The following is a 27,292-nucleotide window of genomic DNA, read 5'->3' as shown; positions in this document are numbered from 1 at the left end:
CCGCCTCTTTTGCTCAAGACACGTTTGATGAGATTGAGGGTCTGCATCACGTGGCTCTCAAGCTTTTTGATGGTTATCATGTTTCTCCCATTCGACTGCATATGAAGGCCTAGGATTCTGATTGTGTCCACTTTGGATGCCTCCTTTCCTCCTACAGAAATCTGAATTTCCGAGGGTGGTTTGTTCCTCAGAGCCTTATCGTTATTTATGAATATTTCAGATTTTTCGGGCGAGCATTCTATGCCCCGTTCTTCTGCACACGTTGAAATTATATTGGCAGCTGCCTGTAGGGTTTGATTAATCTCTGCATCACGTCCTCGGTTGATACATAGATTAATGTCGTCCGCATACAGGCTATATTCTAAGTTTGGGTTGTCAATTTTTTCAAGTTCGCCCGGGAGTTCTCTCATGGCCATGTTAAAGAGATTGGGTGATAGCACCGACCCTTAAGGGGTTTCCTTGCTTCCTAGCTTTATTTCCCCGGATTTAATCTCCTGGAAGCTTATGCTCGCAGTTCGAACAACTAAATGAGGAGATCTTAGCCGTAGAAAGCTCAATACTAGTGCAGGTTTATTTCACTCAGAAGGCATAAAGACGGTCCTTTAGAAGTGTTAATCTACCTCGCTCGTATTTTCTCTTCAGGAGCTAGTACGTTTGTATTTTCGCGTCCGTGTTTCATTTGTTGTTAATGGTACTTTCGAGAACACATCTCCTCACGTAAGGTCAGTTCTAATGGACGGTAGGAGATGAGACGGTACGTGAGGCACTGATTTGCTCCGCGCCAATCTTGCGTAGGACGACGTGCGAACAGTATTAAATGCTTTATTAAAATAATAATAAAAAGGAAGGAAAAGATTTCTGCTAGCCCCGGCGTCTGCCATCGATACTGAAGCACCTGACCTGGGATAGCGAAAATAAGGGATAGGAGGCAGAATGGAGAAATGAAATGAAAGAGGTGAGGGGAAAGGAACAGAAGATAGGGGGAGGGGGTAATATATACAAAAGCTATTTACACAAGCTTCGTGAGTTTGTCCCCTGTATGCGAAGTACTTTCAGGGCTCACCAGTACAGTTGTTCCAAGGCTCTCTCAAGTGGCCAAATTGAAATTCAGACGTCTACACCCTTAAAGTAAGCGCTGCGCCGGCATCAACTCGCTGCTGTCCTCGGCGCATCATCTCTAATGATTATTAGCAAATGACCTAGGTCATCCCTTGAAGGCCATCAACGCATATAGCAGCGTGCGCCACCCCCAACCCACGCTGGCCACGTGCCGAGGCAACACAGAAAAACTGTCCTCGGCCATTTCTTAAGCGAGACAAACGGCGCTATCTCGAGTGCCCCGCCATTTGTTTCCGCGTCCCCACGGGGGCCTGTACATCACGTCCGCCCGCTAAGCCTCTAACGTATAGTGGCGAATCAAAACAGGGCGCCCCGTTCTTGGGAAACACGTGATACATTAGAACCGACTCGGACCCATTACACACTACAGCAAGCGACGAAATACTGGAGATGACAAAAAAAAAAAGAGCAACCGAGACAGTAGGCAAACGGGAAATGAAATCCGTTGGGAAGACGAAGAGCTCGCCTTTCTTTCGGCGCCATGCCGGGGAAAAAAAAAAAGAGAACCTCGGCTTGACGAAAACCGCATAATTTGGGAAGTGGACACTCCGAAGCGCGCGCGCGTGTGGTGGCGGCAGCGTGAACTCCAAAGGCCAGAAGGGGGCCTCGTGGCACCGAGGGAGAGGAGGAGTGCGGAGGGTGACAGCGGGCCTCAAGGCCGAGCAGGCTGGAAGCGACCACCGAGGAGCGCGCTGCTCGCGCTTCGCATTCCTGCGGTTGCGGAGCACGCGAAGATCGTCTTTTGTTTGCCGGAGGATTCCTGCCCGACCTCTTTCGAAGAGGCGGGAGACGCAGAGGGGAGGGAGGGAAAGGGAGGGTGGATGGAGCTTAGCAATGAGATTCCCAGCCAAGCAGTTCGCGCTCGCTTGCCCCTCCACCCTTGGTTGCACGCGCCGCGTCCGGCCCCCGCGGCTCGCTGCGAGTAACGATTTAGCGCAGCACGCTTTCGCTGAGCTGACTCGAACGGGCGATCTCTGCCCCCGCAACGCAGCGCGCTTCGCTGATGATGAACTGTGCTCTCATTCTGTCTCCAAGCTTTTTTTTTTCTTCTCTCGCTTTACTGAGGCTGGATGAAAGCATTGAATATTGTTGAAGTGGAATCGCGGGAATGTTTCGCCTCTCGCTAGCCACATTATATATATATATATATATATATATATATATATATATATATATATATATATATATATATATATATATGTGTGTGTGTGTGTGTGTGTGTGTGTGTGTGTGTGTGTGTGTGTGTGTGTGTGTGTGTGTGTGTGTGTGTGTGTGTGTGTGTGTGTGTGTGTGTGTGTGTGTGTGTGGAGAGAGAGAGAGAGAGACATTTTTACCGATATAAATTATTTAAGTTCAGGTAAGTAATTTAATACGCAGAGTACACCGCCAGCTGTACGGAATACACGTTGAGGGCATATTCACAGCAATTTAGAATACAAAACAGCGTTATTTTTTTTATTATTGAAGGGAGCTTAGCCTCGCGCTATCTGCTCCGCGTGGCTCCACCTACAAATTATGCGTTTCGTTATGGGCTCACTAGCTCGGAGGCTCGTAGATTTGCTTAACCTTCTAATCAGATCACTGAATCAGTGATACGCGCGTCAGCCAAAAGGGAGACAATGAGTCCCTGCGAAACGGGCTACGAAGAACATAATGGCGCACCGATTTACGAATGTACGCCGACATATCATCCATATTTCATTAACGCGCCGCAAATAATGAAAGAGGAACTGATTCGTGGTGTGCTAATCTCTGGCTCATTCACCAGCCACCAAATCGCGGAGGAACAACACAGTGGCGTTGACTCGACATACGTTCTTCACGTACACGCGCGTCGGCTTAATGAAGCGCCCATTTGGAACGCTCTCCAGCCAAGCAGGGAATGACTAGACGCCCAGTGCCCCGAGCCACTTGCTAGAAATCGGCAGTAGCTGCGACTCACGAGGGCCTGTTAGCCAGCATGGAAGCCGCGACGCGCAGATATTCACCCCAGAAAGCCAACAAACACCATCAGTCGTCATTATCTTTTGCGTAAGCGTCCAGGCACGTTTCGTATGTATCAAATTGGCACACTGCGTACGCAGCTCTTACTGGCTTCTTCTGTAATGCGAGGGAACAGAACGAGCGGTCGTATCCAGCAGATCTGTGCCCTTGTGAGGCCAAAGTTATATTCCTGTTATGTAACGAGGCTCACGTCATTATAGGCTCCAAGTGATATTTGATATTTATGCTAATATAAAAACCATCTTCATTTTTTGGGATCCTTTTTTTTACTTTTTGTGATGCTTCTTTCCTGTTACGTGATATCTCGCTTCAAAAATACACTAAAAGGAGATGTTGGTTGATAGGAAAACATACTCTCGATCAAGGTTCAATTGCCACTGCCAATAAAGCCTGCAGCCATCCGCTTTCCATTCGTATAAAACTGTTTAAAAGGCTGTTGCTTAAGGTTAAAGTATATCCTTAAAGTATGCTAAACAAAACAAGACACACTGCACACTTCTCAAAACTAAAAAGACCATGGGGTTTCTTTCCAAGCAGCTTAGTAAGCCTGTTGAAGAATCCGTGGACATCCTAACTTTTGGAGGCATGAGTTCCTCTCAATTTCTAGTATGGCACACTAGCAATTCATAGCAAGCCACATAACGAGGCCCTGAAGCAGGTTCCTTGGGTGGTATATTTTTCACAAAGCCCGCAACATGTACAGTACATTTAAGGAAACGTGTGCTGGAAGAATTTTTTTTCGTTTAGCGCATGCTGCCTACTCTGATCGCGAAAACATTGTATGTGAAGGCATCATAAAAAGCTCTTCCATCGCCGCTGTCAGTACCATGAAAATAATGAAATGTATTTCAGGGAAAGGGTATGCGCAATGCGTGAGGTTCCACAAGCCGTAGGAAAGCGTTCACCTTCAAAAAAGTCTCCCCTGTTTTTCTTTTGGAGCCGTGAGAATCTCAATGATAAGCATCGCTGTGTTGAAAGCGGTTGTATACGTAGTAACTACGAGAGCCTATGTTCAGTGCCTGCGGTGTGCGTCTCCGCACTTGTTTTTTTCGGTACACTTTCATACGATGGATCGCCGATACTGACTTCTCTAAGTTTCTACCTTCGTCGGAGACCACAATTACAAGACACCAAATCTGAGCATTTCACAAAATGAGGAAATTAAGATCTTGAGGCACCCACCGCGAAAAATTTTGCCGCACTGCATTGACCAAGTGCGGGCAAACCGATTGAACCTGAGTTCTAATTTTTTTTTCAGAAATTAACAATAATCAGGCCATTAAAAATAGGAATGTCTCATGGTCTGAAGAGTTTTTATTCTTCTTTGTTACGAACAAATGGACAAGAGTTACGACTGAATGCGCACGTAGCGTGAAACGGCGTGAAATACGCTCCCAACAATGTGGCAAAAAGTTCGCGAGCATCGAAGAATCGCGTGCACATTTTTGCGCGCGGTTTCACCGCCTCTGGCAAGATGCGCTGCCTGCGTGAATACTAATCGCCTTCAAAGCAAAGTTCAACGTATACTAGGCCACACGAAGCTGCGTTTAGGCGTTGGAGTTGAAACTCCGAGAGCTTCGTAGGGCGGACACTGCATTGCCCAATTGGCTGCTGCGAAGGTGCTCCGCTTCCCGAAAGTGCTCGGGAGAATTTCGACGTTCCCCCAGCCGCTACGAAACCGTCGCGAAACGGGGGTGTATGCAGTGTAAAACAGGAAGCCGTAGATCTTCGCTGTTGGGAAATTGAGGCTTCGCATCCAAAGTTTAGGCCCGTGCTCGCCTCTCTAAGGGGCCGCGTTCACTGAAAACCGAACGTCGCTGCCATGCATCGAAATGATTTCCAGCTAACGCCACACGCCTGTCAAAGGCAGCTCGAGGAGAGAAGTGCCTTACATAATCATTCGGTAAACAATAGCCACCTTATTCATATATGCATTAGAAGTGTGCAGAGACCGCTAGCACTAAAACCCACGCAGAAATATCGCTATGCGTATCAAGTCATACTTCTCACTCCGGTAGGCACGTAAGCACCGATGTGCGCATGCGCGTTAGGCACGCTCTTATCAAGTGCCTCCTGTCATAGAGGCCGTGGGAAGATGGTGTGGCCTTTCGGAGAGGCATCGTAAAGTTTCTTTCGCCTTTCCAGCGATTAATTTTTTTCCGGAAGCCAGTGCAGCATCTTCATCTTTCTTCTTTCACTCCCTCCTTTATCCCTTCCCTTACGGCGCGGTTCAGGTGTCCAACGATATATGAGACAGATACTGCGCCATTTACGTTCCCCAAAAAAACAATAAAAAAAGTGCAGCATCATCATGAGTTCAGTGGCACCACGAAATGAGTCGATGTCCGATAGAAGGACAGTGCAGTGGCTATAGTACATTGTGATACAAGTGCAGAATAAGAAGTGACTGCAGTAAAACATTATATATTTGAAAGCAAGGTGGTCGACAGCTAGCTGCTAGAACAGCAGTTACGCAACCCCCTTTGTTTATCCGTATTGTGCACTGCGGTTCTTTTCCGCTTTCTTCATGAGTGACATAGTCATGAGATCAGCCGCGATTACGTCACGACTAGCATGACGCACTGAGCCATTAAGTGATGATAACCAAGCTCGCCTCGTTAATTATCAGCTATTACAAAAATAAAAGAAGACTCGGAAACACATTTTCGTGTCGGACAAATAAGGAAGCAACTGCGAAGGGCCCACCTTTATGCTTCTCCGTAAGAAATCTTATCTTCCAAAGGTGAGTTACTGGTTCTTTTCGCGCAACAAAGCTCTATACTGGGGAAAAAAAGATTACCCGAGAGGATAACTGCGCGCAGAGACAGTCGCTGCAGTATAATGATGTCGTTTTTTGGCATAGAAGCCGCTCAAAGGTCACGTAATCCTAGATCAAAAATGCCACTGTTCAGAATCAAAATTGTGAGCTGTGGTGTTTAACGTCCTGAAGACACCGATGTGCTGCGAGGGATGCTGTAGTGGAAGGCTCCGGATTAATTTAGTTCATCTGGGGTTCCTTAACATACGCTGACATTGCACAGCGCACATATGTTTTTGTATTTCACCTCTATCGGCCGCATCGGCCGGAATCAAACCCACGACCTGGATAGCAGCAACCGCATGCGAAAGCCACTGAGCCATCGCAGCGCGGGCCACTGTTTGGATGAGACTCGAATTATGAGAAATTTTCTTGCCAGCCCTAACTATTCACTGCAACTCAACAGGCCGCCTGCCGAGCTGGCTTATGAGGCTACCGAGTTCGACTGCTGAGCCGAAATCGTGTAGAAAGGAGGCCTCACGCCTTCTTTTAGAGTTCCTCCAGGACTCAGATTTGGACTCTAGATGGTGACAGTAGGAGTTGACTATTTACCGTATAAGGTGTTTATGTTTAGAGCCGTGCATTTTATTCAGGTGTAAGGTGTGTGCCTGATTTATGGTCCATATTCAGCATTTAAGTGTCGCTACAGTGGAGCAATCTCCGGCAGAATCTGCAAGGCTAACCCCACCAGTAGCTGCAACAACCTCAACCTCAACCGAAGGTCGCGGGGTGGAACCCCAGCTATGACAGCCCCATTTCGGTGACGGCGAAATACAAAACCACCTATGCGCACTTTAAGCAACCTCTGGTGGTTTGAATTATTACGGAACCCTCCATTAAGATGTCTGTTATAGCTCATATACAGCTTCGAGAACCTAAACTCCGCATACAACTGCGAGCAGCGCCACTGTTTGGCTGACCGGGCTCATTTTTATCCCGATCTCCCTAGACAAGATGAAGGTCTTCGACGGTGGCAGCACTGACCTTCGGCTCTGAATGCCTGCCAGCAGGCTCTGTTTTGTTTCTTGAGGAAGCCATTCCTGCACTTTGCCATGCGCAAAGCCTTTACTTACATACTTGGCACTTCATTATTAACTGAGAACATTTTATCGTTCGCCTTTACATTCTCTCCCCCCAGTTCCATAGGGCACTTACCTCTGGCTCGCCTCTCCGCTTTCTTCTCCGCTCTCTTTTGTTTTTTCTCTATATAGCTACACCGTACGAAGAAGTCCAGCCACACCGCAAGCGGACATCAGAAGCTATTATTATTTCATTTTTCAAGGTCGTAAAAAAAAACAAAACGATCGCAAACTAGCACAGCGGCCACGCGTCACCTCGCGTAGCTCGAACACTGTCCTCCATTAACCGGGTCTCTGGTTTCCCGTCGCGACCGTGAGCTCACCGCGTTCTCCAAGGCTGCTCGACCGGAGCACCAGCGCGGGGAGGCAGCCTCGCGACCCGAGCGAGGCCTTGGGGTTAAATAATAAATGTTATAATTTACAATCCGCTCCCGTCCTTATCTGCGCCCGAGCCCGCCTGTGCCTGTCCCCCGTTTAAATATTCACCTCGCCAGGTAGGCTGCGCAGACAGCGGACCCGCTCTACCCTTTATATATCATGTGCTCCTACTGATCCCGGGCCACGATCTCGCTGCTCGCAGTTGGAGCATTCGAAAGAGTTTATAGGATACGGCCTTTTGGAGGCATAAATAGCTTAGCGTTTTGCTCGCCGCTTACGCTTACATCTTTGCGAGATTCCCATTACCGAGCGAAAGTGTGTATATGCTCGCGCCACGTATCCGGCCGCCTGCAATCTCGCATCTCTTTTGCGCGGGGCGTTTATGACTCGGCCGAGTTAAACAAGCTAAAAGAGCGAGGAGCGAGAATAACGTTACCGGGGTCATTGCTCTTCGTGAGGAGAAACGCGCGAGTAAAGCGCTGGTAAACGGGTGCAGTTGTTCAGCCTGGACGGCGGCCTGGTTTTGCGCTGGAATGGACATTAATGCGGGCTGTCGACAAAATAGCTGTATGTCTTTATTTTCAACTAAAGCCGTCTCTTTTTATTTGTTTTAAACCGAGAGAAAAAAAGCTAGATTGGGGCAATGTGAATTGAAAAATAGCTTCTTATGTCGCTTAATGGCGAAAAAAAATTTGAATGGTCGCGGCAGAGAAGACAACCACTCGAAGTCAGCGAAACTGATATATATGCGCCAGAAAGCCGATGAAATATAGAAGCTCTAGTGATATAGCTGCCCAGTAGGAAAGGAACAGTTCTTTGCCTTATCAAAAATGGTTTACAGGGAATGAAAAGCCTACATTTACTGAAAGGTAGGTTGGTCAAAAATCGGCGTACTGCACGACAAAATAAGGGTATCAAAACTTGCAGCGTTTAAAAATATCTAAGGCAATCGCTTATGAACAAAGCGCATCAATTTTTGCGTGGAGCGGGTGCGCAAAAATGCTGACTTGTAACCCAGACGTTCAGTCGCGTGACTAAACTTTGGAACATTCAAATGGGGGAAAAATGACTTTTTGCTCAATTTTAAAAACGCAGTCATATATGTGCCACCAAGAGCGAAGTTTAGAAGAATGCAAGAGGCCTATAAATGAAGTTTGTTGGATTTAGAAAATTTACACCGAGACAACACTTCAATGCGTACTAACTGCATGTAAAAAAAGAATTATTCAAGTACAATGACATCAATGGGAATTCAGGGGCTTAGACCAAACATCTGCTCTCTGTGCATTAACTATGAAGAGGACTTTTTGTGAAGGCGCAAGTATATATGCAAAAAAAAACACTTGGCTAACTACAATGACTTTTGACTGCAATGGTGACCTGCAATGCAGCATTACACTCTAAACATGAAAGGAGCAAAAAGGTAGCAAGCTATTCTTTAGCGCACCGCCTTTAAGGGCCAAGGTACGCTGCCTAAGTACTGGGGCAGATTTCCACCTCTAAAAACGCGGAATGCTTAATGGCAAGATAAAATGGTTTCCTGAGAATTCGAGATTATTCAAGAATTCGAACCTGCAGACCTTCTAGGGAAAGCATGCAAAGTATTTTTGCACTACCATTCAAAATGGTGCTTCTCCTCAGTGCCTCAGAGAAGTGCGAAGAAATTCGTCGTGACGTCATTATCGCCGAAACTTCAGATGTCCGTTGCCTTCGCATGCATGCTTCTGTGCGTCATCCGATGCTGCCAAAAAATGCTTTGTAAGCTTCATCTTCGATGCGGTAGATTTTCTTCCATGACACAACTGTTTCTTCGCAGGAAACGTAACGCCGTCGTACGTGACGTCATTAACCGTGGCCTCTGTCCGCCGCTGTGCACTGCAGAGAAGCTTCAACGCCGACGCCGCTTTACTCAGCGATTTCGCCGCCATTTCAAATGCTAGGGCAAAACAATTTCGCAAGCTTTACCTGCATGTTTCACACATTCGGCCCTTCTAAACTCATCGAATTCTAAAACCTCTTCAGCCGGACTTTTAAGGGTGACAACGGAAACAAATTCTCTCATCAAAACATGCGAAGTTCTAGGCGTTGCCGAGATTTTAAAAGGAGGTTTCAATCTCCTCTATTTTTTAATCCCAGAGCCCTCGATTCCACGTATAAAGGCTGCCTCCCATTGCGAGCAGAATCAAGTTACTATGCTTTGCACTGGGAATATACCTTCGGTGCAAAGAGTAAACATCCCGTATGTTTAGTGATCGAAATCTACTTCAAAACTTGGGAAGAATACCCTATCTTTAAGAATAAGTGCGTTAAAGGACAGCTCATTCCATTTTACTCCCATACAGACTCATTTGTGTTTAGAGTTTACTAATGGCTAGAGTGCCAGCACAGCAAAGATGAACGCCCATTGGCCACTGCTCTTGAAAGACTGCATCAATGTCAGAAAGTACCTAATATAGGTAGGCGCCGCGAAGTCCCTTAGGTATAGGCTATATATACGAGTAGTTTTATAATGTTCCTATAAGCAGAAAAAAAAGGAGACTACTATCACTGCTAGCACAGAATTTTCGGTTTCCCCTAATCGGACGCAACGCGCCCAAAATCGTTCAATCCTAGCTTCACAGCGTCGCCCATTTAAGCCCCAAGCCACTACCCCCAGTTTGGCCCTTTCTGGCGGACATTAACTAGTGGGGTTTTTTTTTTCACAGCTCGGCCTTGTTTACAACCGCAAGAAAAAAAAAAGCAAGAGAGCTGTTTGGCCGAAGCAACGAGGCGAAACCGGCGTTTTCAGCGAGTTTGGATGGAACTCTCGTTCCGGGACGTAAAATCCCGCGAATAAGGTAACAAAATGGCGACTTCACTTTTCCTCTTGGTTCAGATAAACAAAAGTGCGCATAAAATTCGCACAGGCCGTGCTCTGAAGCCTTTATGCCCTAGCGCAGCTCTCGGATCACCGCCCGAGGTGGGCAATATATTCGGCCCCAGCCCGAACGCCATCTCCTAAGTGGACCCAGCGCCAGGAGCCACGGGAGTTCCATAGCCCACGCGCCGCAGCCTAAAGCCGGGAGAAACAGGAGGGGTTTGCAGTGTAGAAGGGTCGTATGGAAGGGTATAGAGAAGAAGTTCGGGGAAGGTAGCCCGAGGTGCCCCAAACTTCCTTGGCCACCCCGCGACGAGCGCTGCAAAGTGGCTTTCCTGCGGGCCTCAGCCGCCCTCAACGTTGACTAGTTCCACGCAACCTAAAAAAAAAAAAAACCGAAGGAACCGCGCAGATCACGGAGCGCGCACCTTGAAGAAGGAAGGCGAAGCGGCCTGGGTGTGCACGGGCCGTCCACCCCATTGCGGACGGGGGTGGCCGTTCCGAAGGCATTTTCCGCGAGAAACGCGTGTCCCTCCGCAATGGGCCGAGGAGGAAAGAAGGAAGCAAAGCGGAGGGGCTTGGTTTCCAGCGTGTGTTTATGTACCGGGCCGCGCGACTGCTATATAAACGCATCTCGCCGTCGACCAGCGTCGCGCGCGCGCGATGGCCAAGAAAGAAGAGCTGGCGCTGGATGGCACGCCAGCACACACGCCGCGGGAGGATTTTCCTTCATTCGCTCCTCCTTCTTTATTTTCTTTCGCTCTGTTGATCTAAAGATATAGGAGGAGGTGCCGGTAAGGGGGCAGGGGGGGGGGGGGGGGGGGGGGGGTCGGATGGTCCACGCGGCAAGGTGAAAACAAAACACGTGGAGTAGAAAACCTAGCGCGAGCGGCGGCGCACTCGGAGACGACGGGGGCAATAAAGTGGCCGTAAAATAAAGCCCGTCGCAGTGACCTCCCCCTCAACCTCCTTCCTTTCATTGCAGAGCCTGCCTCGACTTTCCACCCCCCCCCCCTCCTCCTCTTCTGTCCTCGAACCGACCCCCCACGACTCACCGCTGAAGCGCCGCAGGAGTGTAGTAGGGCTTCGAGTAGACCGGGACATATAGGCCGGTCGTGCGGGTGACGCCAACCCCACGTCGCATTACGCCCGCCGCAGCCGCCGGCTCTGAAGCAGACTTCGGCGCCCTCGGTGGGACTTCGAACCTATGGGAGAGGGAGGCCGACAGCGCGCGTTCTTTTGGGATCCGCGCTGCTCGTCAGCCCTCAGAGCGGAGTGGCTCGTCGACAGGGCGTTAGCTCTCTCTCTCTCTCTCTCTCCTTCTAAAGCCCCCTTTTTTGTTCCCGCCACGCGGTTCTGCGTGTGGCTTCCTGCCGCCTAAATGAAAAAAGCGCCGAAACTTAGGTAAAGTTTCTTCTCTTTTCTTTGGCCTCTGTTTTCTGATTCGTCGACCGTTTTACATTCTTTTCATTGCACTTTACTTTGGTGTCATTACGAACGGCTGCTCGCTATTGCTTCTTGGAGTTCGACGCCAGTGAGTGACGTCGCCTGCGCAAATTGCGAGGCATCAACGTTCCCGCCCCTCCTTTTTCCGCCCCAACCCGTTCGTTTTTGTTTTTTCCACTCTCGTACTCTTTTCAGCTGAATGCGTGCGCTGTCACAAGCCTCCGCCAAAGCGCACCGCTCCATACAGGGCGTAGAGCAGCATACGAAGGAAACCTGCTTTTTTTTTTTTTTGCTCGATGACAGATGACACGGGCTTTTCATAAAGCCAAGCTGTCTACCTCTGCATGTTTCACCTCGCAGGACCTTCGAGCTTGAAGCGTTTCACTCAAGAGTACGTAAACTGTAAATAAGCTTATTTGTATGGCTGAAAACCGGAGGAAAAAATATTAAAATCCGCGCTCGCATGAGGATGGCTGCATTTAAAAGCGGCCTTGAGTAACCTTCACCACTGAGCTGTAACATTTAGAACTATACTGACGGACTCAGAAAACGTTGCCTTTCTGTCATTTCTTAGGGGACGTATTTTTTCTTATGCAGGTGGCGCCACTGACGTTGAAGCAGTAGCCTGCATAACAGCGGACAACAAAACGGCACGATGGAAGCGCCGTGCCGTGAGCGTATTTTTGACTGCGGAACGAATCGCGTATATTGGTACCCTTAGTACAGCGATTACCGGTTGTGGAGAAATGTGAGATGATATTAGTACGACCGCGAGGATAGTGCGGAATGTACGCAGCAAGGTACGTTTAAACTAAAGGTCAATTGAGCACCTCATAGGTATTTGAATCTCTGCATTCACTCCACAGCTTGTCGTGCGGTGCGTGTTGACGCGCTGATATAAGAAGAAGGTGGTGTGGGATTACAGTAAACGGGTGATGATCGCAGACATTGCTGGTAAACACCTCGGAACAGTCAATCGCACTATCAACAACGAACTAGAGTTCAGGAAAGTGCGTTTCAGGTTGGCCCGTCACTGATGGACTAACCATAAAGACAAAGTGAGCGAATCATAGTGCATAATGTGGAGGCGGACAAGCATCTCTTGGTGCCAAAAATTTCGAGCAAAAGTCATCAGCAGGTAAAGCGATGGGCGTAATATTTTGGGACTGAATAGTGCTGCCCTGGTCAGATTTATGTATGTGCGACAATTTTGGACGAAAGCATTTTTTTAACGAGAAAGAATTTATGAACGCAATTTTTTTCATACATTGAAAGATTTCACTATAACAATCAATATATCTGCGTATCTTTCTTCGACAGGCTTGCATTTGTTTTTTGCTATTAACGTTTTTGCTTTCGTCAAAAGCGTTCCCCGTTGGTTTTCTATGGCATCTTAACTGCTCAATGCGAGCGAGGGAAAAAAATTTTAAAAAATTTTGTTACACATCGGATGAATGGACCATTACCTTCAATATTTCCATACCAATACCTGAAAAAGTTTCAACATTCAAAGTTTTTGCCGAACATGCTGTGCAGAAACTGTCATATCAGTTCGCTTCGTGCAGACACATAAATTTCTGCCGAGTCTGTGCGCAGTTTGTGACGCAGTCAACACGCAGTCAGTCAACGAGGCATACCTCGGCCCCGCACAGGCCGGAAGAGCAATTCCATGATGAAGGAGCGGAAATTTCACAATTTTTTTTGTGCCAACCACCTTACAGGCAGCCCCTGATGCCATCACGTTACTTGTTATTTCCACAAGACGAAGAAATCTATGAAGAACATGCGCTTCGCGTCAGATAAATAGGTCCTCAGTGCGCCGCTACACTCACGTCATCATAAGCCGCCCCTATTTTCCAATACGACATAAAGAAACTAGTGTCTTTGTGTTGGAAGTCAAGAGCTCTGTGGTCATGCAAATAATAAAAAATCTCGAACTTTCATTTCAATGTATCATATTTTAATTCTATCCCATCGTAAGTTACACCCTCGCAACCCAGAAAGCAAAGCTTATTGATTATCCTACTCCCGTCGGTCGCGCAAAAGGTCAACAGATGCATCATCGCGAAATAAGCTTTACCCCACGGCCAGTGTAATAGTCTCCGGAGTGGCCTCGGCCTCCGGCAGGCTTCTGTATACACAGAAGAGTAAAAAGTTGGGCTGGTTGGTTTACGATCATATATCTGTATTGCTGAAATAAACGCCAGTTGCTGGTCGGCGCCTGCGTTGTTTTCTCGTTCTGCCCTGTGTTAGCGCTGTTCCCAAAATGTTCTGCTATACAGCTTAGCGTAGGGAATCTCACGGGTGTCGTTTCAAGTATAAGGCAGCCATCTCCGTGCCGAAAGGCACCGAGTTATGCAAACGCAGCAAGAGAAATGAGCCCCTTGCTGTGCGTGGGCCAGTATATGGCTTTCAAGACGCCACGGAAGCCGCACTAAATGCACAAAAGTATCACGAAATTTCAGGGTGGATTGCAGACTTCTAGTTGCTTTACGGCTCGAGATATTTTTCTCTCTCCTTTTATTTTTTTTTTCGTGCAAAAATTGCTCGTGGTTTATATTGCCGGATGGTATAACAATGCTCTGAATGGTTTTTGGGCCGGTTAACATAAGCCCCATAGTATAGGACTGTGTTATTCGTAGACTTATTTCGAACAGCATGATTCTCGTCCTTCACTCTGAGGTTGCGTTCTATATGGACTCGAGGCGTGTACGCAACCAAAAGATTTCTAACATCACGTTAAACTGAACAAGCCCACAGTCATCAAAACAAAGGGAAGCATGTGGAAAAGTTTCAAGACTGACAGAACCGAGGCTTTCGCTAAGCTATTGAGCAGAGAAGGGTAGAGAAATAAGAGGCTCATTACGACGTACATATGAAGGAAACCAACAGTCACAGAAAACAAGGAACGCGTACAGCATGTTTCCTTTCATATTTGTGGTGTTGATCAATGAGAAAGCAATAGTGGCAATTATTTTAAGGGTGAATGATGGACAAGGGCGGCGCTGGTGAACACTTTCAATGTTAGGTCACCAGCAACATAAATACTTCAGAAAGTAATATATATAGCTCTTATGTGTTAGAAGATATGTAAATAACGTTCAAGTGACTTCCGATGCTCAAAGCTAGTAGGCTAACGTCTATATAGTCAAGGTCATGTGACCGTCTTATTAAAACATGACAGTTCCCACCGGCATGTTGACAGAAAAGTCGGAATGCAATGATTACTTAAGTGTGCCTCATGAGCCGCGAAAAAGCCGCTAGACCTATGTGGCGCGCTAGCCGTATTCTTGACACCCCTTGGCACGAGGGTAGGCAAACCGGTATAGCATATTTTGCAGGCCCACTACACTACAAGACAACCAAAAGAAAAACTGCGAACAATTAATGTTTCAAGACAAATACAGCCGTCTACCCTTCCTTGTTGGTATCTTGTTGCGGAGTGTTTCTTGCGTGAGACTGCTGCCTCAGATGTCCCAAGATTTTGTTTTCGGTTCAGTAAAACGCCGCTTCTATCACCACCTTTCAACTCGCGCTCGGCAGTAAGGAGAAAGAACTGCTGTTTAAAATGTAAAGTAGTGGCAGGCGAAAAGATCGCTTCGAAAGTTATTATATAGATGCGAGGATTTTTCTAGCTCCCACAATAAAACAGCTAATATCTTAGATGTGATCCTTGAGACAGCCTTCAGCTATTTCACGCGATAACTAGTAACTCTTTGCTCACCAAGCACATCCTCTGTAATTAGGCTCCGCACCCGTGAACAAAAGTGTTCACCTTGCAAGTGTATGCCTCAGTTTGCCTCCTCTTTACCGGACCTTACGTCCTGGTGGAAACGCCTGCAGGTACCGCGGGAAACTTCCGGAGCCTGAAGATCGCATTGCAAATAGGAAAGCACAACCGCTAAACCACTACGCACAAACTTTGCAACGTTTGCTCACATCCTAGCAGTGCAAGCTACAGAAGCGGGAATCTCTGGGTGGTGGCCGTAGAAACCGGTGAGGGGGGGCACAAGCTCCGACCGAGAGAACACGGGTGCGCTTGCCCTTTCGGAGAGACACGATGGCCCCGAGGCCTACCTTAATCTTGGGCGCGCTGACGGCTCGCTGTGCCTTATCGCGCTCGGAGGAGAGCGGAAGAGCCGCTTAGACGTCCGGCTCCACCGTGGAGGCCCGCATGACAAGTAAATAGGGCGGCGCTCGGGCAACACCGGCTCGCTTCCACGCTCGCAGCACCTCCTCGAAGGACGAAGAGGAATAAAAACAAGCCTATCTCCCGGGCCGCGTGGTCGCGCACAGCAGCCTACTTTCTCGCAACTTTGAGACTCGCGCGCCAACGTTTCTTCACCAGTGCCTCCGCGCCCTTGTCGCCCGCTTCTTTATGACGGCCATTTGCGAGCGAATTGCGACCGCCAGAGGGCAACACTTGCTCTGGTTTTGCTATGTGTTGTTGTTTCTCCCTGTCGGTGACTTGCCTAAAGGAAGGACGACAAGCACGTGGGTAAAAGTAAGCTGTTGACATCATACTCTGTCGGCTAGCTAGTTTACAAAGCAAAGAGCCGTAGAAATGTTGTGGAGAGGTGGGTGGATAAAAATAGAAATAAGACAGAGGTCAAGGAGGTAATGGAGACAAATTTAGGTCAGTGTTGATTGCTAGATTTCTCTTCATCAAAAAAAAAAACATAACACGCGTGCTATAGAGCTTTCAAGAGCGCAAAAAAATCAAAACTAAGATAGCGTCGATGCCTTTCATAATTTTTTATACCAGTGCCCATAGCATACGAGGCGTAAGCAAGCGAACCTTTCACTGTGAGCGCACGACCTGCATTTGAGATTGACAATTGCGCTCGAGACATAAAGACAGAAAACTGATACAAAACAATCTTGATAGTTACCCATAGGTGCTGCCTTACTAGTTTGCCTCCACTGCTGTTTTTTGAAACGGCTACACCCACTACACTTCCGGAACGCCTATTTTCTCCCGCAAACGCTTTTGTGCTAGCGTTGTCGCCAACCATGGTGCGATTCAGTCCAATTTATTTACTTAAAGCAGAGCTGTTTTCTGCTCCATGTCTAGTTCACTTTCTGTAGTCAAGTAGTTTAAGTCTAAGATTAATTTATCCGAACAACGGTCGTGTCAGATGAAATACCCAACTCTTCAAGCATGTTTTTTAGCTAAGTTTTGTGCTCTTTGAAACACCACTCAGAGTCATAACTAGAGAGAAAAAACAGCGGGACATTATCGCTGTCACTGGCTTGCGTTCCCACAGTAAACATCGCTTAAAAACTGGTGGCGAAAAGTTTCTATTCTATCGTTGACTGCCTTGAGCAAAAATCTGGCAAGCATTCCGTAAAGAAACGAAGACAAATAGCTGTTGGCCTTTATTGATATAGTGCCGCTTTTTAATAACTAATAGATCACTCTCGCAGAGAACGGAGTTTAATAAGCTAAAAAGCACCCCAAAAATATAAATACAAGTGTCGTTATCACCGGCCGATTTCGTGAGTACAATTCACGCATCTACAGTGGATTTTTCGACGCGGATCTCAGAGGCTATTGTGTCCCATCATTCACTTCAAAGCAGTCACAACCCGTCCTTTTCGTTAAGGACATCACGAGTTCGAATCGACTGGCGTGAATATGTTTACATCCAATTTTTTTCGGCGATAAATGCTCCTTGTCCTGCCGGACATATGCGAACATAGCGAGAAAGAGACTGAAAATCGATTTTTATTGAAAATAATAAATCATTCGAGTTGTCCTCCGTGTTCATTTAAACGGGACACAGCTGCGAAATTTGCGTGTCTCCACCATTGTGTGGTGCGGTGTACCCCCAATTCTAACACAACACGCCGTCATTCTCCGACTATCCGCGCCTATCCTGTTTTCCCCCTCAAACGCAGTGACAACTCCCCCCCCCCCCAATGTGGCGCAGACCGTCTGGTTCCGCACCGCAGCTAGTGCATTTGTCGCCGCCATTGAAACAGAGCCTCTTTTATAATTTTAAATCAATAACGTATCGCTTAAATCTACACAATGGATGAGAAATTTACTCAAGTTCACACATAATTTTGGCCAGTAAAACCTCTGGATATATATTCGGCAACAAGATAAGTGAAATTGCAGACCCAGCTGCTTAAGGCATACCTGGCTTGACGCTATAAAGTCCAAATTACGAAGAAATCAAAGAAAGAAATTACTGCCTCCACATTATGCTAGCTAATGTACCCACATTCAAAAGTGAATACAAAATATTGTTGCTACTAAATATGAAAAATTCTCTTTTGGCGAGTTGGGAAAAAATGAGCATTTTGGTCCATTTTCTGCAGCTAGTCCGAGTTGTGCGGAATTACAATTCGAACTCATCGAACCAACTTGAAGTCGCAGAGGCCGCAGACAATTTTTATCCAACGCATGCTTTATTTTTTTCTCACAAGCGTTGTCACAAAATGTGAGACGAACAGTTAAAATTGTCCTACTGCAAAAAAAAAAATACAAAGGGTGGAGGACAGATCCACGAAATTTTGTTTTTTCACTCATCAGAGTGCGCCTTCGTCACCACAATGCCAGTATCGCACAAGATTGTAATAAGCTCTAGTGTACTTCAGAAACCGTTGGGTGCTCTGTATCTGCGATAGCGTTGCTGATGAATGTGTTGTCAAAAATGGATATCTACCGAGCCCTCACGCAATCTGACAGAAGACGTAAAGATTTCAAAACGACTTTGAAGGCGCCAATGGTGACAGAGGCCCGATAGTGGTTGCCTTAAAGGGCAACTCCGACATTGAAGATTACGCGACATTCAAGCATTTAAATCTATATAGGCTGTAGTTAGAGCATGTCAACATTTTTTTTTTTTGCACTAGAGTTTAAAATTATGACGAAATCGGTGATTCACGGTAAGGCTTCTTCTCACAGCTTTTGAGAAATGCGGACAAGCTGCCTTTGCGCACAACTAGCCGGGCTTCTTTGGATGCCGCCAAAGTACGCTCCGCAGGGTTTGGCTTTTTTTTTTTCCTTCACAGAAACCGTTCCTGAGCTCTAGATGAACCGGCAGCGCATATGACGTCATCATGAGCCCCCCATCCAGCGACGTGCGCTTCAGACAAGCCTGAACGCCACCGAAGTTTTAATCGGCGATCACGTCACCATTTCTAACGCTAGCCCAAAAATATTTCGCGTGCATTGCCTCTATGTTCCGCACGTTCAACGCCTTTAAGCCCGTCGAATTCTAAATTCTCTTCAGTTGCCTTTTAAACTGTAACTCACGGCTAATACATAACAGTTTCAGGGATATGCCAATGGCGATGAGAAACCTGCAGTTACTTGTTCGGTACGCCACTCACAAATTTGACTGGTACACACTAAAAAGAAAGGAGTAAGAAAGGGAGTATGTTGCCCTTTAGCGTACTTCCTTGTTTAGAGTGTAGTACCGCAACAACGGGAACGGACACTGTACAGAGGCTACTGAGGCGACACCCAGAAAAGCCAGGAAGAAGTTTCGTGTGACTGCTTTGGTTGTCTATTCTGTCTTCAGGTAAAGCGAACGAGCTGCTATGCAACTGGACGTTGCTATGCTGCCTTTCGAGCGCTATGCCCACTCTATTAAGAATGATAAAGATTGACGCGCCAAAAGTCTAAAGAACGGTTAAGAAATATATCAAAGTTAACGGTTGCTGACGCATTTAGATCACTCTAGACTCTGTTGCGAGCATTAAAATCTCGACGCTCGGAAGCATTTGTGTTCAATTTCTGCTGGAGTATGTTCTTTAACGCCACGGTCGATCCCGCGGCCTACTCACTCTGTAGTACTGCGTTTAGCAGGCTCAGTTATCGTGACGGGTTGCAACCGGCATTGTACCCACTGTCACTATATACTGCAAAAAAAAAGCAGCTGCTTCAAGGAAAAAGTCACATTGCCATACAAAGCACTCAGTTACTATAATTTGATGTCAGGCGGTTGACGCAGCTTTTCACAGCACAGGACACACCATGATAGGCTTAACGACCACACCGCTCAACGACGTTTCGCTTGATGCCAGCAACCGAACTTCTTTTAATAATAAAAATGTCCCCAGGCGTCGGTTGAACAGTGGGTTTAGCTAATGACGTAGTTTACAGCAACTAGCAGCCAACCATGCCCTACCGAAACAAGCACTCAAAATCACGAAAAGAATTTGTGTGATCTCCACATCCGGTAATTAAAATCAAACAACCAGACGCATAAAAACCTGCTTTCCAAAGCCGTTTTCTCACCTCTCTCCTTTGTGCCGATGTCGCCGTTGTATCTGAAACCCTGGCGCTAGTGCAGAATCTGTCCTATCATACTACGTAAAAACGCAGCTGCCAGGGAACAAACGCGGGTTAATGACATCCTAGTCGAAATCAAGAGGAAGAAGTGGAATTGGGCAGGGCATGTGATACGAAGGTAAGGTAACCGCTGGTCCTCAAGGGTAACGGAGTGGATTCAAAGGGAATGCAATAGTAACAAGGGGCGGCAGAAGGTTAGGTTGGCGGATGAGATTAGGAAGATTGCAGGCATAGGGTGGGCGCAACTGGCAAAGGAAAGGGTTAAATAGAGAGACATGGGAGAGGCCTTTGCCCTGCAGTGGGAGTAGCCGGGCTTATGATACTGATACTGATACTGATGATGATGATGATGATGATGATGATGATGATGATGATGATGATGCAATCCACGGCCGTGTTCACTGTTCGAAATGTTCATACAGGAGATACGCACGGACGCTCGAGAATTCCTTCGTGCAAGAAACAGACCAAACTCTTGACAACACAATTGCGTCATATATCATACAGCTCACTACCAACAAAACAAAAAATAAGCCACCAGGGATAAAACCGACGAGTCCTCAACTCACTTTTCTTCTCCGCGACAAGACATCCAGGAACACGAAACGGGGAGCCAAGCAAACCTTGCGCAAGCACCACAGGAGAAGACACGGCGCCGTGTCGCGTAGTAGCGTGACACGGCCGCCAAGTGTTTGCCTTGCACCCCCCCCCCCCCTCCTTGCCACCACCACCGCCGGCGCTGCAAACAAACTATCCTCGCAAACATCTAATCAGAGGGGAAATGGCGAGCGCTCCTCGGGTCTCAGCGGTGGAGGCTGCGGCTGCAGCGGCGGGACACGAAGCCAGCCGTGTATAGAGTGTCGCTGCCGACGCGTGCAAATTAAAGGATTCGGCGACTTCGCGACGCCCGTGTTTGCCCACGGGGTGCGCGTACACCTGCTTCGGTTTCGAGAGGCCATCGTCGCCTTAGCGCCGAGGCAACCGGCGGCAAAGCGGCGCCAGGCTATGCCACGCGCTGCGACAAGGGAGCGCCATTAGCGACTCGAGACGGCAGCGCCGTATCCACTTTCCCGCCGGGCTGTGGCCTTCACGTGGGTGACAATCTGTGCGCATCAAGTTCGACCGGCGCCTCATCCGTGTCAGCCCCGAGAACTGTGCGTTCGAAGAAACGAGAGACGCGCTCTTCTTCGATGCCTTTCTTTTTTTTTTTGCGGTTCTTTGCCCCGCCGCGGTGGCTCAGTGGTTAGGGCGCTCGACTACTGATCCGGAGTTCCCGGGTTCGAACCCGACCGCGGCGGCTGCGTTTTTATGGAGGAAAAACGCTAAGGCGCCCGTGTGCTGTGCGATGTCAGTGCACGTTAAAGATCCCCAGGTGGTCGAAATTATTCCGGAGCCCTCCACTACGGCATCTCTTTCTTCCTTTCTTCTTTCACTCCCTCCTATATCCCTTCCCTTACAGCGCGGTTCAGGTGTCCAACCATATATGAGACAGATACTGCGCCATTTCCTTTCCCCAAAAAAGCCAATTATTATTATTATTATTATTATTAATATTATTATTACGAGGTGGCGCCATCTTATTCCTCAGAGAAGTGAGCGCATCTCCTTTCTCACTCACGTAGACATGAAGATAGGCAGAAACCTTTTATGAAGTTTGTCTATTTATTTTTATTCAAGACCCGGCTCCGGGCTGCGGACGTTCCAGGTGCGTGTTATAGAAATAAAGGGGCGCAGTTAAGCCAGAGTTGAGTGTAATTAGCAATAGATGGGAGTTTCAAGGCTGGGGAGGCTGCCAACGCTTGCAGGCACACCGCGGAAATAGCTGGCGTGCACTTAAAGACGTTGCACAGTGCGAAACAAATAGAATTAAGGCCGCCGTGAGTTCAATTGTGCACGCGATAGGAAAAGTGGGATTCTATGAAATCGTGGACTTCTTAGAAACTGGAAATGAAGGTGTCGGTTTTTGCCGACAGCTTCATTTCTGCCTGGTCACGCAATGCCACACACTGAAGCTGCCAAGCAATAACGGCTCCAACGCGCACTATTGAAGACCCCTAGAACTCTATGTCATCGCGCCACAATTTCGCCTTGCTGCAAGGCTCTGAGCAATCCCGTAAACGCGAACGCATTCCCCCCTCGTCTCAGATTACCCGGTCACTTGCTCGCACTACTATTTCAGGCTCCTTTTTTTAGAGAACAGCCGTGCTTCACCGCCAACACGTACAATGAGATTTTCTGGACGCTGTAAATGCAGGTATGTCAATGCTATTTTTTTTGCACGAGTATTAGTCCTGAAATCTGTATCTCACTCCTTATGTAATACCCACTGAAGGGAGTATAAGAAAAATAAAAAGAAATGAAGTTAAGAATTTCAGTACAGATCGGAGCAAAAATTTTGGCTTTACTGCTTATCTCTGGTCAAGCGTTTAATTATTCTACCTGAATGTTTCTGATCAGCAGCACAGATTTATGTCACAAATGTAACTACAGCAAGCGACAACTCGTCTTTGTCAGCACCAATGCTCTCACTTCAAGGATTTTTCAGTTCAACACTGATATTAATTTTACAGATAAAAATACTAACTTTTAGGCGCACTGTCCTATGCAATCGCTTTTAAGCGGAGTATTTAACTGTTCTGCCACTTTCTTGAAAAGTCGTCAGATCAAGCTCGGGGGAAATCGCTTCCTTCTGATCCTTCAGGGCATTAAGCAAGCTCCGTCTACACTCTCTGCTATACCTAAGAAAAAAGCATCCTTTGCAGACTGCATTTTTCTTCACACCGCAATCCTGCATAGCGATGGAGCCGATTTTTTACGTTTAAGCGTTATTCTTATTGTCTTTGTTCCTAATACCGCTTATGCATTGTTCTTTCTAATTGCATTGTCGTTGGTTCATATTGTATCTGCTGTCGTGACTGTTCCTAGATAACTTGAACCTAGCAATAGCACGGCTTGTATTGTTTTCTCACCCTACTATCTTTATTGTATAACGCATATTTTTATAACCCTGTGTATTGTGTATTTTCTTTGCGCCGTAATGCTGTATAATGATGCTGCACTATTTTAATCTACACGTGTTCATTATTACTGGAAAAACCTGTTCAGCATTATTCTTTAGTAAAACGAGCTTTTGGGCAAGTTGGTTACTTTGCTTCCACATAACTGCAGCGTAAAAAATTACGAGCACAAAAAAAGGGGAGAAACACATACGACACGGAACACATATGACACGGACGGTCCGTGTCGTATGTGTTTCTCCCCTTTTTTTGTGCTTGTAATTTTTTACGCTGCAGTTATGTGGAAGCATTATTCTTATGTACCACCATTGAAACCGATTACTCCCCTTTCTAATGGCCTCTGCATGGGTCATGAGGGAACTTGAAATAAATAAATAAATAAATAAATAAATAAATAAATAAATAAATAAATAAATAAATAAATAAATAAATAAATAAATAAATAAATAAATAAATAAATAAATAAATAAATAAATAAATAAATAAATAAAAGAGAACGTCGCTGCGATTTTTGATATCGGTGCTTTCGGGTACCACAAGCCGCTTCAAGCAATATGTTCTCTCTTTCGCTGCAAGCAGCGAGAGTTATAGGCCAATTCACGCTCTCTCTTTCGTTCAACAATTGAAGGCAGTAAAAGCCCTTCTTTTTTTACTAAATCGCAGCCCGAAACTTGCAATTTGAAATTCGCACTACATCTTACGAATATTGCTTACGTCGCATGATCGGTATCTTGGCTGTATTTTTCTGACAGAATAAAAAAAAGTATGCAGATATAACGTATCAAGACGAGAAAAATGGTCTATATAGCTGTAAACAGCTCAAATATGTTCAACTATGGACTTAAGCTTCTCGATGTCTTGAGAGTGTTCCCTGCTCCATAGTACCCCACCCCCAGCACAAAAGAAAAATTCTTACTTCTCTCCGACAACCATCCAACACAATGACATTCAGCAGTGCTTCGAAAGGGAAACACAAAATGTTTTATTGCCCCATCGCTGTGCCGGTTAATATATTGCGTTCACTTGCGCAAACTGGAAGAGTCATCAACAAACTTCTTTCGTGATTAAAAATATAGCTTCAAGTGACTGCTATCTTATAGCAATAGTGCTCCTCCTTCGTGCGCCATCTCAGGCCACATCAAAAAAAAATCCCCTTATATTCGCCATCTCTGACTACTTCTAAAAAATCACAGGACAGTTACGAGTGTGTAAAGCGAATGTTTGAGCTTTAGCTGAGGTGCGACAGCAAAGAAAGAAGCCGGACGCCGGGATGGACGACACGTACCCATCCTTGTCTTGTCTGGCGGTGGGTTTGTATCAACGACCTCAAGCACACAAGGCGGGCCCCAGAGCGACTAGGCCACCCATCACCTCTCTCTCTTTCTTTCTCTACCCTGCCACTCTCCTAAACGTGGAAAGGAAAGTTCCCCTCCCCCCACTTTACAGCCTGCCAACCGAGGCAGGCGGCGCTGCGGACGCCGACGACGACGACAGCATGAAATTGAGCAACGGGCTAAAAAGAGCCAACGCTCAATGCAAAAAAAATGACCAGCTGATGAAGCCTTTTAGCGCCGAAATGCGTTAGCGTCGACGAGGTGAGTCGAAGGAATTCGTTAAACTTGGCCATCGAGAGAGGCATTGAAGCCGCCAAGCACTTCGGTACGCAAGCGCAATGATCGCAAGCGGGATGATGATCATATGGCCTGTCAGCGACCCTCGAAAGGGCCCTCGAGAGCAGAAGGGAAACGAATAACAGCGATATAACTTTATTAACCCCCCGCTACCAATCCGAGGGCCTCAAAATCGACATCTCGGGAGCAGGATGTCGAGCATGAAGGCAAACAACTTTCGGACAGCTCGAACGAGGCCACTTTCCAACGAGGCGTCGTGCGCCAAGCCGAGCAGGGAGATAAATTTAAATGTTCAAGGAAATCACCCAGTGCAGCATGAAGCTCAAGAAATGGGTGATACAGAGGTACAGTTTCAGCGATCGTAGCCATACGGCTACAATGGAAAGCTGAACAGCTTCTCAAGCCTTCTTAGTTGAAAGAAAATTTCTCGAGTTCGGAGCATCTGCTAGCCATACTGGTGTTAGCCTGCTTGTAGAGCAGTTACTCCACCAGTACACATTTTTTTTTTACTGGTGAAATGTTTTAATAAAGGCGGACAGCTTTTTTCTGTAGCCGTATGACTTCGCAAATGTGGATGCAAATTGTAATTATTTTCTCGCATCGAAGTGTTCGCCAAGCAGGTAATCAGGTGCTACTCGTTGCTGCGAACCGCTAGTCAGTGAAACAGTGACGACACCTTCCTGTGACTCGGTAATACAATGTATGTAAAACTCCAATTCCCGCTATTGTGGCCGCAGGGCAGTGCGCGCACTCTTGAGCGAACTTTGGTGAGCCTCTGTGCATTCCTCGAACACACGGGCTCGACATCCCGTCTATTCTCCTTCAGGTGGTTACACGCAGTGACCGAACGCTCCGCGAGTTCTAGCTTGTACGATTAATAACTGGACGCCCCACTCCAGTTGTAGCCAACACAGTGCTGTGCGCGTGTGTGATTTAATTGCTCAAAAATGAACTAATCACGCGCGCAACCTGGATACATTTCTTATTGTGTAAATAGTTTGTACATATTACTTCTCCCCCTATCCTCTCTTCCTGTCCCCTCACCTCTTTCATTTCATTTCTCCATTCTGCCTGCTATCCTTTATTTCCGATGCCCCAGCTCAGGTGCTTCAGTATCGATGGCAGATGCCGGGGCTAGCAAAAATCCTTTCCTTCCTTTTTACTATTATTTTAATAAAAAACTACTACCACCAATTTCCGGCTCCTTTCCGCGCGTATCCCAGCTGTGCAGTACATAGCCTGCACCAAACCTGTCCCTATCAGAATTCATTCTACGGCATTCAACTGTGCGGCAGGTGACGATAGTTACTGTGCAAAGAAAGTTAGGTAGTCCCTGACATCCACTTGAAAAGGCTTGATACACCTATTCCTCGCCCCTATATTTTATCAGAAGAAATTTTATAACCCTTCAACTGCAATTTTGCATATAGAACGCCGGCTAACCACCATCAACAAGTTCTACACTCTCGCAGAGGTCATGCGCCAAGAAAATAGGATCCTCTCTTAAAGCACAAAAATATCAACGGCGTCAAATACAAGGTCCAGCAGTTATGGAGACCTCTTTTTGTGAGTGATGTCAAGGTATAGAAATGACTACCTGTTGGATAAAATTCGTTTTTATCATTCCTGCTGTCTGAATTTCATGGGAAGAAGGGAGTTATCCGCTTTATTATTTGTGTCTGCTTGCTACATTGTGCTGTATGTGATCAAAGTGTCCTCTTAGCACTAGGGCTTAATTACTGGCGCTCAAGTTTTGTTACCAATACTGCGGCGGTTCTTCGTTTTCATTTTTCAAGGACCAAAATGTCGGAACGTGATTTCCCAGAAGGATAGGCAAAATGCAAGCGCTTTCTTCCCACACTGTCTTTATATAGTATAATCCCGAGAAATGAGGCACAGTGCGCACACGCTCGCGCTTAATCATAAATAGCCTCTGGAAATAGCGGCTTGCAATTACGAGGGGTTAAGTTTCGTTTCATCGTGAGCGCAGGTCGCGCCAAGCGACTCCAAAGTAAAGGCTGACTTAATCCCAGCTCGCTAGGGGATTTCGCCCAGCCGCACACGCCGCGCTTTCGAACGGCTTTTATGTTTGCCTGCTCTGCGACATTTAGGAGCTTCCAAGCAGCTTCGCGCTGTGACGGCCTTCTTTGGTCGCGCATTCTCGTCTGACTGTTTCATTCGCAATGAACAACTTCGCCCACTTAATCCGCATCAATTGTGCTTGTGGGTGTGCATGCGTTAATGATTTCGGTTGTGGACTGAGGCTAAGATAAAACGCCGGCACTAATTTTGTCGCAAATATTTCCCAATCGCTTTCATTCGTCTGCACTAAGCTACTGCCGTCGAAATCCATCCTCTTTTCATCACAAAACTTTTTATCTCCCTTCCCTCTCACCACGCGTGTAATCGTGCGTTATGTAACTGTGCAGTGATATTTCTTCTTGCCCGCCATATCCTACTATCTCGTAGTTTTTTTAGTGCGAAAGCATTACTAGTCCCATTACGAGAAAAGCCCGCGGCATGTGCTAGTGCGTCAGTGTGTTCGTCCGTGTAATCGCTGATGGTGCAGAAAATCCCAGCGTTGGCAAGAAAAATAGGGTTACGTCATCAAGAGACCGAGCACCGCCGTTTCAGA

Source organism: Amblyomma americanum, chromosome 6 (assembly GCF_052857255.1).
Source record: "Amblyomma americanum isolate KBUSLIRL-KWMA chromosome 6, ASM5285725v1, whole genome shotgun sequence".
Classification (NCBI taxonomy): Eukaryota; Metazoa; Arthropoda; class Arachnida; order Ixodida; family Ixodidae; genus Amblyomma; species Amblyomma americanum.
Note: the sequence above shows the minus strand (reverse complement) of the source record.